The sequence below is a fragment of the Herpailurus yagouaroundi genome, unplaced genomic scaffold, assembly GCF_014898765.1.
Source record: "Herpailurus yagouaroundi ecotype Mexico unplaced genomic scaffold, PumYag 192, whole genome shotgun sequence".
NCBI classification, from domain to species: Eukaryota; Metazoa; Chordata; class Mammalia; order Carnivora; family Felidae; genus Herpailurus; species Herpailurus yagouaroundi.
Genome location: NW_024412423.1, coordinates 12,154,514 through 12,173,103, shown reverse-complemented (window position 1 = coordinate 12,173,103; position 18,590 = coordinate 12,154,514). Strand labels below are relative to the sequence as shown.

The 18,590-nt window shown below is 41.0% G+C and overlaps 1 long non-coding RNA gene across 1 annotated transcript in view; it reads left to right on the top strand.

Moving 5' to 3' along the window:
* LOC121010618 (uncharacterized) overlaps positions 1–18,208 on the top strand; it is a 281,707-nt gene extending 263,499 nt beyond the window's left edge. Inside the window, exons 3-5 of the long non-coding RNA XR_005781288.1 lie at positions 10,262–10,426; positions 16,005–16,080; positions 17,225–18,208. This is a non-coding gene — a long non-coding RNA (uncharacterized LOC121010618). The remainder of the gene's footprint in view (positions 1–10,261; positions 10,427–16,004; positions 16,081–17,224) is intronic.
* The last annotated feature ends 382 nt before the right edge of the window (positions 18,209–18,590 follow it).

The following is an 18,590-nucleotide window of genomic DNA, read 5'->3' as shown; positions in this document are numbered from 1 at the left end:
CACCTTCCCCTACTGAATGCCAGTGGGTTCAGGAACACATCTAATGAATGTGCCCTTTCTTGATGAGCTGTGTCAGAGAATGTTGTGCTGTCTCAGCAAGTGACAGAGGTAGGGGTGATGGATAATTTTACCTCAGCTCTGTTCCCTCACCCCTTTGTTCCTTGTGGCCAGATGTACTGATTTAGGATAAAATCAACTGGTGGAAGTCACGAGTGTTTCAGTGGCCGCTAAAAAGGCTTTTCGTTCATCTGATTATAACAAAGATCAAAGCGGGGACTACTTTTCGACTGCCTCGGCCAACTAAAATAATGTCTCTGTTGAAGATTAATGACCAGAGATCACCCTCTGGACCAGCTGAAATGAATGATAAGTGTCCTTCGTATCATTAGCAGTATAGGTTCTTAACCTGTGCATGAAAAAGACAATTTAATAGATTTTGCCTCGTGACCCTGTCCATTTCTAGAATTTTGAGATACTCCCCTATTCCTAAGGAAAGTTTTCTCATTAGTAAACCAGGCTTTTAGCCAATCTTACCTCACAGCTTTTCTGTGCAGACCTGATTTAAATAGAGGGGAGGACCAAGGATGGGGTGAAGGTGAGTTGTACTGAAGTCCAAAGCTGGAAAGACTCTGAAAGTAAAGCTGAGGCATGAAACAGAGAGAGATGAAGCTCGAGGGACCACAAAGCCAGGGTGGGAAGCTCCTCTGTGGCACCCTCTTGAGAGTGGGTGAGCGAGGGCAGCTTAGATGGGAGCCCCAAGCAGTGGGCTGGGCTTTGGGCATAGTCCACCATGGGCTGTTATCTCTCAAAGAGTGTAAAAAAAAGGACAGACGTCAGTGGAAAGCTGGCTGTGTGCCCTGAGCTGACAGGTGAGACTATCCCCCTCCACGGGTGCTAGCTGACCCGCTCTGCACCCCCGATGGAAAGATCGGGGGTCTGGTCTTCCTCACATTTTACCCCAGCCCATATCCAGTGCGGAAGCTAACCCGTTAATGACAGTCACTAAGTGTTCTTGTCGTGCAGAGATCTGTCCTTGGAAGAGGTACAAGTAAGGGATGTAAGTCAGGTGAGGCTCCAACTCATTGAAGAAGAGAGTCACATACTTTCCAGACCTGTTCAGACCACCGCCTACCCCTTATTTGTGGACCGCCAGCAGCCTTCTGCACTTGCAAAGCATCATCAAACGAGCAAACCTTTTTTGCTCTTGAGTGTTTTTGGAGCTTAATATATTAAAGACCTACAGAACTTGACAAGAGGGGATTAATCCAGATACAAGTCCAGTATTGCGTTTCTATAGGTAGAGTTGCCAGGCAACCATCACACTACAATACACAGGACTGTCATTAGGGATCAGCCTGCTTCTCCTGTAACTCCTTTGCTGCCGAACTGAAAAGCAGTGCGGGCACCGATGTCACTTAAAAGCACTGATCTTCCAGGTGCCCTTGCAGGCTAACACCTTCTCTTGCAGCATTTGCGGAATACTCTGGAGCTGGCAAAATGACTCCATGGGACAGTCCTTTGCAGTACAGAAAAGGCGCTCACATGACGAGAAGACGGTGACGGAAAATATAATGCAGATTATTAAACCTTGACATTAGCGATGTAAATTATTTATCATAAATTACTAGAAGATGCCAGGGATCCCACGTGGAGCAGACTAGGTGCCGTCTTATTCATACTCTGGCCGCTGTTCAGCGTCCCTCCCTGGTAATTTCATCCATACCACTCACAGGATGACAATTTTATATCATAAGAGGTCCCCTGGTAGTGGATATTAATTTATAATGGAAGGGAACAGGAGGGAGGATTTTTTTGTGTGCTCTTTCCCAGTAAAACACACAAACTGCTCCCTTGAGGCACATACGGTTATATATTAAAACATTAGTGATGGCACTAGAGTTAATAAGAGATATAATATACAATATAACCATATACAGTATATATTAAAATCACAAAGAGATACCATAGATCCTAAAAGAAAACGCCCAGGATCAATGGTCTTGTACACTTTCTTGTGGTTAAAAGACGTATCATCGCTAAAAATATGTAGTGCATTTTCAGTGGATTCACAATCCTCTGAGGTCAGATATCTGAAGACTATTTTTTCTTCCAATGAAGCATAAACCATAAAATCTTCCACTGTTGTCTCTAAACCATAATGGAACTGCCAGTAACCAAGGGATGAAATAAATGTTTCCAAAGTAATAGAAAGCATTACATTAGATTAGTGGTTTCCATATTTCCTTAAATGGTTCCTAGTCCACATGCAAAATATCTTCCATTTGGTTCCTCAAAATGAAAAGTATATAATACAACTATTTCAAGCTATTAAGAAACAATAATGTAGGGATCTATTTAATGTAAGAGACCTTTGGATTTTGATCAAGATCTATCTATAATCTTAACTATATAAAACTAACATTTTAAAATCTGTCCCGTGTAGTTCAAAGATTTAAATATTTTGCTGAACTCCTTTTCCAAGGGGAAAATAGTGATCTCTGTTGAGGATTGCAAAAAGCACTTATTCCCAGGCACAAGTTAAGTGGTTGATGAAAGTTTACATAACAAAATAATGGGAGAGTCAAGAACAAACCTGGTGTACTTCATTCAAGGCAAGCTATAACTTCATTAATGAGTCAGAGTTTTTGTCCTGTACAACACGATTCAATATTTGAGTATACTGAGAAATGATCCCCACAAGAAATCTGGTTAACATTCATCACCATTTGTAGTTACACATTTTTTCCCCATGTGACAGGAACATTTAAGATCTACCCTCTTAGCAACTTTCAAATATACAGTACAGTGTTATTAACTATAGTCGCCGTGTTGTACATTACATCCCCATGACTTCATTTATTTTACAACTGGAAGTTTGAACCTTCGACCCTGTACCTATTTTGCCCATCTACTATCCACCCTGATCTCTGTATCTGTGAGCTTGGTATTTGTTGGGATTTTTAGATTTCCCACGTTAGTGAGATCATACGGTGTCTGTCTTCCTCTGACTTCTATCACTTAGCGTAATATCATCAATGGTCCATCTATGTTATCACCAATAGGAAGATTTCTCTGTTTTCATGGCTGAATACTACTCCTGTTCGTGTGTGTGTGTGTGTGTGTGTGTGTGTGTGTGTGTTTGTGTACGTGTGTGTGTACATTTTCTTTATGCATACATCCATCATGGGTAGTCTGTTTCCGTATCTTGGCTAGTGTAAATGATGCTGCAGTAAACATAAGGGTGCCTCTATCTTTTCAAATTAGTATTTTCATTTTCTGTGGATACATACACTAAAGTGGAATTATTGGACAATGGTGGCTCTAATTTTAAGTTTTCAAGGAACTACCATACTGTTCTCCTGGAGGCTACAACAATTTACGCTCCAACCAACAGTGCACGTTGCTCACTTTTCTTCACGTCTTGCCAACACTTGTTATTTCTTTTTGGTAATAGTCATTCTAACAGGTATGAGGTGATACCTCATTGTGGTTTTGATTTGCATTTTCCTGGTAATTAGTGATGGTGAGCGTCTTTTCTTAAATCTTTTGGCCATCTGTATCTTCACAATATGTCCATTCATATCCTTTGTGTGTTTTTGTGTTGCCTTTGCTTTTGGTGTCAAATCCAAAAAATCATCACCAAGACCATTGTCAAATAGTTTACTGCCTATATTTTCTTCTAGGAGTTTTATGGTTTTAGGTCTTAAATTTAGGTCTTTAACTCACTTTGAGTTAATTTTGTATATGATTTAAGAGAGTGGTCTTAAATGAGTTTGCCCAATACCCCTTCTTGAAGAGATGGTCCCTTCCCCATTGTGTATGTTTTAGTTCTTGATCCTAATTAACCAAATAAGTATGGGTTGACTTCTGTGATCTCTTTACATTGATCTATGTGTCTGCTTTTATGCCAGTACTATACTGTTTTGATTAATACAGCTTTGTAATAAAGATTAAAATCAGGGACTGTGATGCCTCAAGGTTTGTTTTCTCCACACTGCTTTGGTATTGGGGGTCTTTGTTACTTCCATACAAAGTTGAGAAGGGTTTTCCCTGTTTCTGTGAAATATACGTTAGAATTTTTTATGGAAATATTTTTTTAATTTTATGTTTTAAATTTACATCCAAATTAATTAGCATGTAGTGCAACAGTGATTTCAGGAGTAGATTCCTTAATGCCCCTTACCCATTTAGCCCATCCCCCCTCCCACAACCCCTTCAGTAACCCTCTGTTTGTTCTCCATATTTAAGAGTCTCTTCTGTTTTGTCCCCCTCCCTGTTTTTATATTATTTTTGGTTCCCTTCCCTTATGTTCATCTGTTTTGTCTCTTAAAGTTTCATATGAGTGAAGTCATATGATATTTGTCTTTCCTGACTAATTTCACTTAGCATAATACCCTCTAGTTCCATCCACATAGTTGCACATGGCAAGATTTCATTTTTTGATTGCTAGGTAATACTCCATTGTGTGTGTGTGTATGTATATATATGTATGTATATATATGTGTGTGTGTGTGTGTGTGTATACATACACATCTTCTTTATCCACTCATCAATTGATGGACATTTGGGCTCTTTCCATACTTTGGCTATTGTTGATAGTGCTGCTATCAACATGGAGGTGCATGTGCCCCTTCAAAACACCATCCCTGTGTCCCTTGGATAAATACCTAGTAGTGCAATTGCTGGGCCGCAGGGTAGTTCTATTTTTACTTTTTTGAGGAACCTCCATACTGTTTTCCAGAGTGGTTCCACCAGCTTGCATTCCCACCAGCAGTGCAAAAGAGATGCTTTCTCTGCATTCTCACCAACATCTGTTGTTGCCTGAGTTGTTGATGTGAGCCATTCTGACAGGTGTGAGGTGGTATCTCATTGTGATTTTGACTTGTATTTCTCTGATGAGGAGTGATGGTGAGCATTTTTTCATGTGCCAGTTGGCCATCTGGATGTCTTCTTTGGAGCAGTGTCTATTCATGTCTTTTGCTCATTTCTTCACTGGATTATTCATTTTTTGAGCATTGAATTTGATAAATTCTTTATAGATTTTGGATACTAATGTCATTTGCAGATATCTTCTCCCATTCTGTCGGTTGCCTTTTAGTTTTTCTGATTGTTTCCTTCACTGTGCAGAAGCTTTTTATTTTGATGAGGTCCCAGTAGTTCATTTTTGCTTGTGTTTCCCCTGCCTCCAGAGACGTGTTAAGAAGTTGTTGTGACCAAGATCAAAGAGGTTTTTGCCTGCTTTCTCCTCAAGGATTTTGATGGCTTCCTGTCTTACATTGAGGTCTTTCATCCATTTTGAGTTTATTTTTGTGTATGGTATAAGACAGTGGTCCAGGTTCATTCTTCTGAACGTTGCTCCAGTTTTCCCAGCACCACTTGCTGAAGAGACTGTCTTTATTCCATTGGATATTCTTTCCTGCTTTGTCAAAGATTAGTGGGCCATACATTTGTGGGTCCATTTCTGGGTTCTCTATTCTGTTCCATTGATCTGAGTGTCTGTTCTTGTGCCAGTGCCATACTGTCTTGATGATTACAGCTTTGTAGTATAGCTTGAAGTCTGGGATTGTGATGCCTCCTGCTTTGGTTTTCTTTTTCAAGATAGGTTTGGCTATTGAGGGTCTTTTCTGGTTCCATACAAATTTTAGGATTGTTTGTTCTAGCTCTGTGAAGAATGCTGGTGTTATTTTAATAGGAATTGCATTGAATATGTAGATTGCTTTGGGTAGTATTGACATGTTAACAATATTTGTTCTTCCTATCCAGGAACATGGAATATTTTTCCATTTTTTTGTGTTCAATTTTTTCTCATAAGCTTTCTATAGTTTTTAGTTATACATTAGAATTTTGACAGTAATTGTAGTGAATCTGTAGATTGCTGTGTGGGGGATGGACATTTTAATAATTTCTGTTACAATCCAGGAGTACTACATCTCTTTCCATGTATTGGTTTCTTTATCAAGTTCTTACAGTTTTCAAGAGTACAAGTCTTTCACCCCCTTGGTTAAATTTATTCTTAGGTATTTCATTCTTGTTGATGAAATTGTAAATGGGATTGGCTTATTAATTTCTCTTTTTGTATCCTGTAGCTTGACCAACTCTGTTAGTTCTAACAGTGCAGATATATAGTGACAGTTTTACTCGTTTCCAATTTGGATGTCTTTCATTTGTTGCCTAATAGTTCTGGCTAGAATCCCAATTACTGTGTTGAATAAAAGTGGCAAGAAACCATCCTCGTCTTATTCCTGATCTTGGAAAACAAGATTTCAGCTTTTGCCATTAAGTGTAATGTTAGCTGTGGATTCATCCTATATGGCCTCTATTACTTTGAGGTACATTTCTTTTTCTGTATCATTTGGGTTGATTTATGGATGTTGAACCATCCTTGCATCACTGGAATAAATCCCATTTGATCACAGTGCATGATGTTTGCAAAGCACTGTTCATTTTATTCAGTATTTCTGTATCTCTGTTCATGAGGGATATTAGCCTGTGTGTTCTTGGCTTTTGATGTCCTTGTCTGGTTTAGTACCAGGATAAAACTGGTTTTGTAAAATCGGTTCCAAAAATCAGTTCCCCCATTCTGTTTTTTAGAAGAGTTTGAGGAGGATTTGTGTCACTAGTCTTTGAATCTTTGTTAGGATTCACCAGTGAAGATACCCCAGCCCTGTAGTTTGGTGTGTTGGGATGTTGTTGATTACTGAATAAATTTTATTTCTATTAATTGGTGTGCTTAGGTTTTTTTTTTTTTTTTTTTCATGACTCGGTGGTGGTAGGTTGGATGGGTCTAGAAATTCGTTTCTTCTAGGTTGTCCAATTTGAGGTGTGTATTTTTCCTAGCAGCCCCTTGGAGTCTTTTATATTTCTGTGGTATAAGTTGTAATGTGTCATTTTTCAGTTTTCATTTTATTTATGTGTGACTTCTCCTTTTTCTTAATGAGTCTAGCTAAAGATTTCAAAGAACCAGCTCTTAGTTTCATCGATCTTTTCTATTTTCTCTTTAGTCTCTATTTCATTTATTTCTACTAACTTTGAACTTCATTTGTTATTCTTCTAGTTCCTTGAGGTATACATTTAGGTTGAGATTTTTGTTTCTTAATGTAGGCATTTCTTGCCATGAACTTCCCTCTTGGAACTGCTTTTCTGCATCCCTTATGTTTTGATATGTTGTTTTCATTTGTGTATGATATCTTTTAATTTCTTGTTTGATATCTTCATTCACCCATTGTTTAGTAGCATGATGTTTAATATCTCCATATTTGTGAATTTCCCAGGTTTTTTTCCTATCATTGGTTTTTAGTTTCATATCACGGTGGAGGATCAAGATATGTTCTCAACCTTTTTTAAGTTTATTAAGACTTGTTTTGTGGTCTAAGATCTATCTTGGAGATTGCTATATGTGCATTTGAGAAGAAAGTGTTTTTTATTGCTTTCAGATGAAAAGTTCTGTATATGTTGTCAATTAAGGCAAACACTATTTATTGATTTTCTATCTGGATGATCTATCCATCGGTTAGGGAGGGGTATTTAAGTCACATATTGTATTGTCTATTTCTGTCTTCTTGGTTAATATTTGCTTTACATATTTAGCTGCTTCTATGTTGGGTCTATAAATATTTTCTCTTGTTGGACTGACCCCTTTATCATTATGAATGTCCTTTGTCTTCTATTACATTGTCCTTTTTTCTCACTTTAAAAATATTTTCTCATTATTTTTGTTTACATATAGCTATAGAAACATATGAAGTTTTGAATGTCACTTATTCCCTGGTTGCTTAAATTTGTGCTTTTGTTTCCTTATGTGTAAAATGGGTATAGTATTGCCTCATAGAGTTATTGAGGGAACTGGATAAATTTTTTGGTTTTTTGTCTGAAAAATGGAGCTACTCCATGTTCCTTTTAGTTTCCATTTGCATTGAATGTCTTGTTCTATCCGTTCTCTTTGAGTCTTTGTGTGTCCTTACATCCGAAGGGAGTCTCATGTAGTCAGAATGGAGGTGGGTCTTGTTCTTTATATCAAATCACCCTCTGTCTTTTGATGGGAAGGATTAGTATTTTAACACTTACATAGGATAGATATATACTGACCGCCATTTTGTTGATTGTTTTCTGACAATTCTGGTATTTGTCTGTTTCTTTTCCTCATGTTCTCTTCCTTTGTGATTTCATGACTTTCTCTGCAGTGGTATTCATCAATTCCTTTATCTTGCCTTTTTTTGGTTATCTGCTATTGACTCTTCAACAAGGCAGAGGTTAAAGGCACTGATCCCCACCCCATGCTTTTGACTCCCCCAGACCTTAACTACTCACAGCCAATTGCTGACTGGACATGCTACCAATATTAACATAGTTGATTAACACATATATGAATTCATCTGTGTATTTGCAACCCATATTGTTCAAGGGGACAACAGTATACTTGATTGTACGTTGTTTTATGTAAGCCTCATTATAAGTGCAATCTATTTTAAGCTGATAATGACTTAAGTTTAGATGCATTCTTAAACTCTTCAAATTTTGCTCTCTCCCATCCACATACTGTATTTTTTCAACTTTTGTCCTCTAATGTTGATACTTGCTTGATAAGTGATTTTTAAAATGACATACATGATCCACCACCTTTGTTATCTCTTTACCTTTAATAGTAAGATTTATGCTTTAATATGTCTCATTGTTACTAATTAGTGCCATTTCTTTTAAGCTTGTTGAAGTCCTTTTAACATGTCTTATAGGTTTATTTAGTGGTAATGAAGGCCTTTAGCATCTGCCTAACTCCTAGCATCTGGTAACTCTCTCTGTCCTTCAATTCTGATGACACCTTTGTCTGATACAGTGTTCTTGGTTGAAAGATTTTTTATTTAGCACTTGTAAGATATCCTGCCACTCATTTCTGGCCTGCAAAGATCTGAGAGTCTTTTGTGGGTTCACAGATCTTAACAAGATTTTTCTCTTGGCACTTTTAAGATTCCCTCCTTATCTTTGGGTTCATCTTATTTGAAACTCTCCGGGCTTCCTGGATCAGATGTCCTTTTCCTTCCTGAAGTTGGGGTGTTTTCAGACATTCTTTTTTCAGATAAGTCTTCTGCCTCTTTCTTTTTCGCTGCTCATTCTGGGAGTCCTGTAATGGGAATGTTGAGTGTCGGTATGCTTGCGTTGTTCCTTCAGTTCCTTAAGCTGTTTTTACTTTTGTTTGTTGTTTTTTCTTTTCCTTTTGGCTGTTCTGATTGGGTGCATTCCACTCCCTTGTCTTTTAGTTCACTGACTTTTTCTTCTGCTTCATTTAATCCGCATGGCATCCCTCTAGGATCATTTTCATTTCAGTTTGGTGTTCTTCAGCTCAGTGACTCCTATTTAACAGCCACTTCTCCCAGTGTTGAAGGAGTGGCCTCCGGTAGGAGATGAACCTCATCTTTCTCTAGCTCTTTATGGTCTCTCAAGCCGTTGGGATTTTCCAAACAGCTCATTTTATTTTTAGTCACTATCAGGAGTTGAGGATGTGCCACAGCCTGTCATTATCTGCAGGTGGAGGATCTCAGCTCCTGGCCTGGGGCTGATTAAAAGCTGCTGCCTGAGTGTCAGCTTCCAAATCATGCAACTATATACAGTCTTCTGGGGCATAAGCCCTGCTAGTCACCTAGAGGTGTCCCTTGGGTGGAATTTGCAAAAATTGAGGCACCAGACAAGTCGAGAAGTTTTCTGGGAGATACCCATAAGCCAGAGCCCGGCTAAGGGACAGTGCATAGCTGGTATCCACTGGCCTGTGGTACCTGAGAATGCCTGTGTAGATCCATAGATGAGCGCCAAACCTGAATCCTGACCCTCAGGCCAAAGCTGCATGATAAACCGGACTCCTTCACATGAAAAGGGTGTGTTTCAGTCTGTTGATGCAGTCCCCTACAGGTTATAGCCGGCCAAGAACTTCCTTTGATTATTTTAGTCCTGGGGCACTTAGGAAACCCCCGTCCAGCAGAGCTGGGTACCTCCTGGCTGGGAGCCACAAAAAATTAAGGCACCACACATAAAAAATGGGGTACCAGATGCCTGTAAAAGTTATCCCGGGGGTAGATCCTGGTGCTACAGAATCAAAGCAGCCATAGAGCATGAAAATGGTGCTTTAAAATAAGCACATGAGCCTCTTTCCTCACAGGTCCTGGGGCACGTGAATGCTGGCCCAGGAGCCCTTGAAGAACTACTTCTGTAGCCTTAGGGACTTAGCAGATGTAAACTTCATCAGTTGTTTTTTTTTTTAATCTTTATTTTTTAGAGAAATTGAGATTGATAGAGTGCAAACATGGGAGGAGCAGAGAGAGGGAGAATCTGAAGCAGGCTCCAGGCTCTGAGCACAGAACCCAACACAAGGCTCCATGTCAGGAACCGGGCATTGGTGACCTGAGCCGAAGACGGACACTTAACCAACTGAGCCACCCAGGTACCCAAACCCCATTGGTTTTTAAAGTTGGGTGCTAGTCTCAAGAGTTGGGGTGCTTGATGGGCAATTTAAAACCCTGAGCTCCTCAGGAAAAAGCTGTGGACACTGAATTTCCTTCTGATAGTGACTCCCACAGCCAGGTAGTCTCAGGGTCTCCTACCTACTTCTATGTGGGTTTTTTCTTCTTTGCCTCACGTGTAGGGCCTACTTAGCTAGTATTTAGGTCTTTTTTAGAGGAAACTATTCCTTAGGTGGTTGTAGGTTCATGTCCTTGGGAGGAGGTGAGTTCAGGATCTTGTAACCATGTTGGACCAGAAATCCTATTTTCCAAATAATAAACTGTGTGTCCTTTACAAATCTGGGCCAGCTGGAAAGTCAGAATTATCATGAGAGGAAATTCGGATAGGCCAATTATACCAACACCAAATATGGCTACGTACGGTATTCTTCTTTCCATTTAACATCTCTGACATTTTCTTTAACGTTGCTTAACACACGGTAGTATTTGTTCCTATTCAGTATTTATCCTAGTCAGTGTCATATATACTATGATTGCAGCTGTTTCATCAACAATGTGATGTGTCCCAAGTGCCCGGCACCAGTCCGCATCCGTCTCCAAAGCCTCCCTATCCCATTTTCTAATGGCGTACTGGTAAAGATCCGTTCTGTGCCACACTGGCAACTTCAGACATTCTAATTTCTTATAATTACCACTGTAATAATAACACCTGCTTCTGGAGATTGATGAGGTCTCTAATCTAGTGTCAGAGAGTAGGGACCCACTGTCAGCTGCCATTATCAATAATACTAATTATTAATTAAACCTCAAGCATCTTAGACCCTTCCCTCTAAGTTTTAAATGTCCCAAATGCCTCTTCTTTGTCTCCTTTTCTCTACCCTCTCTCTTTTCTTTACATCTGCCCTCAACTGTTGCACTAAACCCCTGACTTCCACTGCTTTTGCATTTCTCCTCCCTTGCCACTAATAGCTATTTTCTCAAACTGAATCGGATCGCGTAACTCCCCTCAAGTGGCATCAATTTCCAAGTCCTTAGTTTGATATCTAATGCTTAACAAAATGGGCTCAGCCGCCTGGCTTCTTAGCCTCACTGACTACATACAGTCCACAATGCTCCTCAATACTCTTTGTCCTTTGATACTGCAGTGCTTTGGCAAATTCTGCTCCCTGTGCTTGGAGAGCTCACCCTGCTTTCTTTCCGTGGTATGGTAGTGATTTCCTGTTTTCCCGCATCCCACCAACATCCAGTCTGTGTGCTATTGTTCTGTTCTCCCTGGTCCAGGAGGCTGACTGCTCAGGACTAACTTACTTGCATCGCCTCGCTTTTCCTCTTCTTATTAAGTCCAGGCAATGGAAACACCTGTAAGAGATCCCAGGACAGGAAGATCCCGTCAGTCCTTGTGGTGGTTCCCACAGGGAATAGTGGATTCCCACTATTTACTGGTACCTTCATTACCAATTATTTGGCTTACCTTCCCAAATAGATAACCCAAAGGTAATCATGAGGAAACACCAAGTTAGGGGGTATTCCTCAAAATGTAACTGTTCTCTCTCTAAAAATGTCAAGCTCCTTTCACTCACTCTTTTCCAAAGAAAAGCCTGAGAAAATTTTCTACATTTCAGAAAGCCATAGGAGCATAATAACTGGATGTGACTGAATCCTGAAGTGAAAATTACGTGAGAAAATGTTTTCAGGAAATACCTACTAATATATTCAGGGACACAGCTGCTTGGGTCTATGAATTACTCTCCAATTGTTCAGGAAAAGTGTTTGTAGATATATAGACATAGATACAGGTATAGATATAGATATAGTTACAGGTAGAGATTTAGATATAATGTGTGTGTATACGTAGATCCTATAATTTCCCATTACCTCCCTTTTAATAATGGTAGCTATCAATTGACAGAACATTCTATGCTTCTGATGCTTTATGTCTAGTTGTCATTTTATCCATGTGTTCATCTCCAGCATGCAGGCCGGGAAGCTTGATTCTGTCCCCTTTACTAGGCAATTCAGTACCCTCTGCAGTACGATGGATACGATACAGCCTCACTGTCAATATGGTAGCCACTGGCCACATATGGCTGCTGAGCACTTGACATCAGGCTAGTGCAAACTGCTGTGACTGTAATACGCACATAACGTTTATCATGAAAAACCATGTAGAATACCTCAGTTTTTTTTCATGTTGATCACCTTCTGAGATGGTATGATTTTGGATGTATTATTAATTTTATCCTTTCCTCTTCCTGATTTAATGTGCTGAGTGTAAATTCTCCACTACACATGTAGCTCTCATTATTTCTTTTGGCTGGTGCTGGTCTACCCAGGTGAGCAAGTCGCTAATTAAGCTGCTTTGCTGATTCTCATTATTCCTCGGTGACAAGAGCACCAAAGTAATTCTTGCCTTCTCCATCTCTTTTTCAAACTGAGGGTGAGGTCTACTGGGCCAGTGTTCTTGAACTTCAGTGGACAGATCACCATCAGACATCTTGTTCAAATTTGGATTCTAGGATGCCTGGGTGGCTCAGTTGGTTGAGTATCCAACTTCTGCTCAGGTCATCATCGCGCTGTTCCTGAGTTCAAGCCCCACATTGGGCTTCCTGCTGTCAGAAGAGGTCTTCTACCTGCCCCCCCCCCCCCGAAATAAAATAAAACCTTTAAAAAATATATGGATTGTGACCAGTAGGTTGGGGGAGGGCCTGTGAATCAGCATTTCTAACAAGCTCCCAGGTGGTGGTCTGGAACCACACGGGATAGACAAAGACATGCCAGCCTTTAATTTGATGCAGGTGTTAGCATATAAATGTTTCATTAACTGAAGGAAAAGCAGTATTTTAGGAAACCTAATTCCTGCTAACCACTTCTAGTTATATCAAATAGTCATAAGAATGATTTTCCCAAATCCACAGTACGAGTTACCGCACTATTAAAGTAAACAAACCTTTCTATTAAGAAGATACTACTGCCTTTCTGGAAGCACACCGTATGTTCACAACCCCAGGTCAAAGTCAGCTGAACTTCAGGTCCCCTGAATTCTGGATACACTTTAGAAATTCCCGCGAGATGGAGAAAAGACCAGCTTCCTCCTTTGTGCCTAGAATTTCATCAGAATTTTTCTCCATTTCAGTTTGTTTCAAATGAAAGAATGTGTTGTCGTCTTATCTGTCTCTAGCTAATAGCACACCCAAGTTCATGTGGGCCAGGAACTGTGTCCTACCACAGTGTAGCCATAACCAGCAAGTTCTCTACCCTGTCAGACACCAAAGCAGATACATCAGAGCTCCACTAAGGGGGCGCAGGGCTGGCTTGTCACACAGCCTCAACAATAAGGAATGTTCCATAGTATTGGGCTGAACATACAGTCATTCCCAAGGGAAAATGTAGTAAGAGGGATATTTTTGTGGACTGAACTAATAGTAGTAGTAGTACCTTCCATCACGTTGGGCTGGATTGACTCACCCTGGGAGGTGATGATGCTTCTCATCTTGTAGAAGATGGAACGGATTAGATGGGAATCCACACCGGAATCCAGGACTTGAGTCCATTTCGGCCACCACCGTGCAAACCTTGGGCAAGAAGCAGAAGAAACAAGTGGGCGCAGGAGGTCGTGTCAGTTACGCTCTACGGTTCACTCTAGGCTTCCTGTCTTGTCCTCCCCTCAAGGAAATGCCCGATGAACACATTCATATTAAAGGAAGAATGGAATTGCTACATTTCCCGAAGCATAGCAAGATGGAGGCAGGGCAGAGCACAGGAGGAAGCCTGCCCGTTACCCTGAGTTCGTGTCCCCTCAGGCAACCATAAGCCAAGCCCTGTCTCCTTCATTCAGACACCCAAGCAATTCTTGTTTATCGACAGAAAGAAACATCTTTTTTTCTTTTATAGTCAGTATGAAAATAAATTCACTGACGATCTAAAAATGGACCTATGATTCTATACAGACGATCCTTTTTGCTTCTTCGGGCTATTTTTTGCTTCCTAGAAGTGCTTATTAATGAGCAGAACTTTAAATAGGTACTTGCTGAAGGTTGGGACCTATTTTCTCCCCCTGTGTGATAGGCACAATGATACATTACAAGAACAACCAGGACGGGTAAGAAATAAGTGGGTGTTATTGTTGGAAATTAGCAGGCCATGAAGATTTTCATTTAAAAAGTAACTTCTTCACACTAATCATAAAGCCATACTAATTGAAATGATGTTTCCTGAGACTATCCAAACAATGTACTTAACCCAGTAAGATATGATCCATCATTGATGATGTTTCTTACCCTGCCTGAAAGAATAGTTTTCCTCTGGCTAGATTTTGCCATCCCCTTCCATGTTACCATAATGGCCAGAAGGGGCTATCTATTAGTGGAAAACTATCACTGAGCAATAAGAAAGTAGCAGGTCACCTACCACATGAGTCCGTGTGACAGACTCCCTCGGCACAGGTGAGATTCCAAATCCTGGCATGCAGATGCAGATCCCTTTGAGCATCCTTCACATGGCTCTTTGGTGTGCATTCGTGAGGAACAAGAGTCCTCCTCTGTCCTACAATGAAGCTCTCCTCCCTGGAGTTCTGGAATGCCCAAAAGAGAGGCCACAGTGAAATGGATGTTGGCATCAATCGTAACAAGATAGAGTTTTAAGTAGCAAGAGATGGAGACCATACTTTCAATATAATGAACCTAATTCTCAAGGGCAAGTGGCTCTGTCAACATCCCGAGATCAAATTTGATTCTACCAGTACAGTTTCACATTTTTAAAAGAATTCTTCTACAAACTCCTGATTATCCCCAGCTGGGGTTCTTGCAGGGCACAGTCCTCATAGGTTTCAAAAAAAAAAAAATCATACCTGCCGACATATTGGTCACTGACCTACCAGAATGCTGAACTCTCTTTTCTTGACCCACCCTCAGGCCTCTGCCCTGCTTCTGGGAGACAAACAGCTGGAAAGTCAACTGTCTAAACAGTAGCATAAAAGGCAGAGAGCACAAAAGAAAGCCAGGCATATTTATTAACCCAGTTAAAAGCCCATGGCATGTACATAAAACCAGAAAAAAACAGAGTTGACCATCAACAAACATAAGTGTACAATCTGGCCGTGTCATCAAGTTCTCTGACTCAACATCAAACCTTTTCCTGGAGAACATGCTGGGGCCTTCTCCCCTCAAATGGCGTGGAAAGATGCTAATGAAAATTTTAAGTTCTTACTGGGGAGCCATCATGCTGATTATGCTTTTATTTCTTTTTAAGTTTATTTATTTATTTCGAGACAGGGAGAATCCCAAGCAGGGTCCGCACTGTCAGTGCAGAGCCCAACACGGGGTTCAAACCCACGAACCCTGAGATCATGACCTGAGCCAAAATCAGGGCTTAGCCCACTGAGCCACCCAGGCAACCCACTGATCAGGCTTTTATATCTGAGCACTTACCTGTCTGTAAGAAGTAAATGACTAGGTTCTAGGCACATTGTTTCCCTCAATGCTACAGAACTGTGTTCCCTTTAAAGCCAATTGTGTGAGAATCGTGTCACTACTTACCTTTACTCTGCTTCCTCTTACGCAGTAGCTCCAGCTCTCCCTGAGGAATGAAGCTGTGGACTCTGCTTGTGGCAAAGCTCAGTAAGCCCTTAAAAAATCAGGTAAAGATGAAGACAATTAGTAGGGTGAATTTGTACATCCAGTCAGATGGATATTTCTTTAAATTGGTGTTAAGGAAAATACAAAAAGCAAAGGGATCAAGTCAAAAGGGGAAAAGAAGAAACGGTGAATGTTGAGAGCTCAGTGCCCTTTTTGTGAATTACACACACATCACCAGCACCACCCTGGTCCGCACTTCCCATCATTAGACGGCACCGTTACCTTGTTTATACCTGGCGCGGAGCAGCCATATAAACCAAAAAACATTAGTGAACCAAAGGCTTTACATTCTCCACGGAGAACGAGACTATGTAAGAAAAGACATTAGCCCCACCACATAAGGTTCAAAAAGGAAACTGGGATTCTTTGTTCATGTCCCCAATGGGAGTAGAACGCAGTATAGAGACCACTTGATTTCATGAGAATGGCCAGGTTTTGAAAACCGGGTATAACCAAGGGTTGGTGAGATAAGGACTCAGGTAAACAGCTCCTCGAAGTTAAAAACCGGTAAAGCAGGGGTGCCTGGGTGGCTCCGTCGGTTAAGTGTCTGACTTGGGATGAGGCTGCCTCAGTCCTTCTCTCTTGGCCCCTCCCCTACTCTCACATATGTGTGGTCTCCCTCTCAAAAATTGTAAGTGATTTAAAAATCAGTACAGCAGTTCGAGAAAGCAGTCCACCTGTATTTGATGAAATAAATGAGCTTAAGCTCTGTCAACAATACCACTCCTGGGGAAATACCTCAGAGAAATTCTCAGCCTGGTAAGCATCACAAAGAACGTGTCCATTATGGTCGTATTTTCTTTGTCATCATAGAGATTGGGCAGCCATCCGGGTGCCCACAATGAGGGGAAGAGGTAAGAAAAAGAAGATATATGTGTTCCATGGACAATGGGCAGGCGTTAGAAGCAATAAACTTGATCCCTAGAGCAATATTAATAGAGCCTAAAAACAACATTAAGTGACAAAGTTTTTAAAAAGAGACATAGAGAACAACACTACTCACTTCCCAGGAGTGCCAAATGATGTTCCAATGACAAGGACAACAGAGGGGCAGCCTATGAGGGGAACCCAAGGGACAGTAAGAATGAAAGAAGGCTTTTTTAAATTAATCAAATTATTATCCTATATGTATTTTCCTCTCCACAGGAAGCAGTCGTCAATGCTCAAGTTAAATCTGTATGGCCAGTAGCAAAGAGCAAACTCCAGACTCGGGTGGCCTATTACTCAGCTCAACAGTGCCAGCTACCAACATGGTTTTGGCCAGTAGTCCCTTTATGGTTAGACAGGATGCATCCAAATTACCGATATCAAAAAACACACCTACCACCCCAACCATCTGAAATAAAATGTCTATCCTCCCATCTTGACACACCCATCTCCTTAATCACCTGGAAGGCGGGGCTTGCATGTAGAATTCTTGTCCTTTTCAGAGTTTGCTCTGAAACATGGGGGCCTGGAGCCGGCTCTCCACAATCCTCCCTTCTCTCTGTCCTCGGTTCTATCTTGTATTCATGCCTAGGGCTTCCCAGCTAGTACTTCAAGTTCCAGCCAGTTCTTCCCCCGCAATCACAATGGCCATCTCTGGAGCAGAGGCAGTATAGCCCGCAGTCAGGAGCAGGGTCCCTAAGGAAAGGGCTGTGCCATCCCATGAACAGGCTGTTTGGACAGGCAGTTCTGGGTCCTGAGCCTCAGTAGCACCTGGAAGGGATGGTGTGGGCTCTGAGGATGCATGTCCTCTGGGCCCTGCAGACCCCTCACCCCAGGAGGAGGAAAGCCACAACAAGTCCCCAAGAGTGAGGTGGGGGCCCTCTTGTGTAGGCCAAAGCACTTCTAGAACACTGTTCTTATGGCCCAAGGATTTGTATTCCTCCCAAATCCGTAGGTTGAAGCCCTAACCCCCAACGTGAGGATAGGTGGAGACAGAACCTTAGGGCAGTATTTAGGTTTAGATAGGGACCCTCCCCCCATGATGGCATTAATGTCTTTACAAGAAGAAAGCGCGAACAGAGCTTTGTCTGTCTACCATGTGAAGACACAGGATGGAGGTCTTTACCTGGCACAGTCTGCGGGCACCTTGGTCTCGGACTTCCAGCCTCTAGAACCCTGACAAATAAATCCCTGTGTGTTTAAGCCTTCTGGTCTGTGGTATTTTGTCACGGCAACCAAAGCTGACGACGACATATTCTTTAAGAGACTCCCCATCAGCTCTGTGGGTCAGATGCATAATATAGGCCAGCAACAAGTTTCTGATAATAAAGAAAACATTAAAAAGAGAAAGCACTGTGACAATTATAACTGATTTAGCTTTTTATTTGTTGGATTTTCAGACTCCCAGCATCTGGAATATCATACTTATGGGTAAATGATTACAAATAGCAGCCTAATACCTTCCAGCTTCTGTACTTTATGAATAAAACTTGAAAATTATCAACATTAATTGATTCTTAAGTGGAAAAGGGAAAATGTTGGAATAGTAAATGAAGATGGTTTTGGTCCACTGTTTGTCATAATC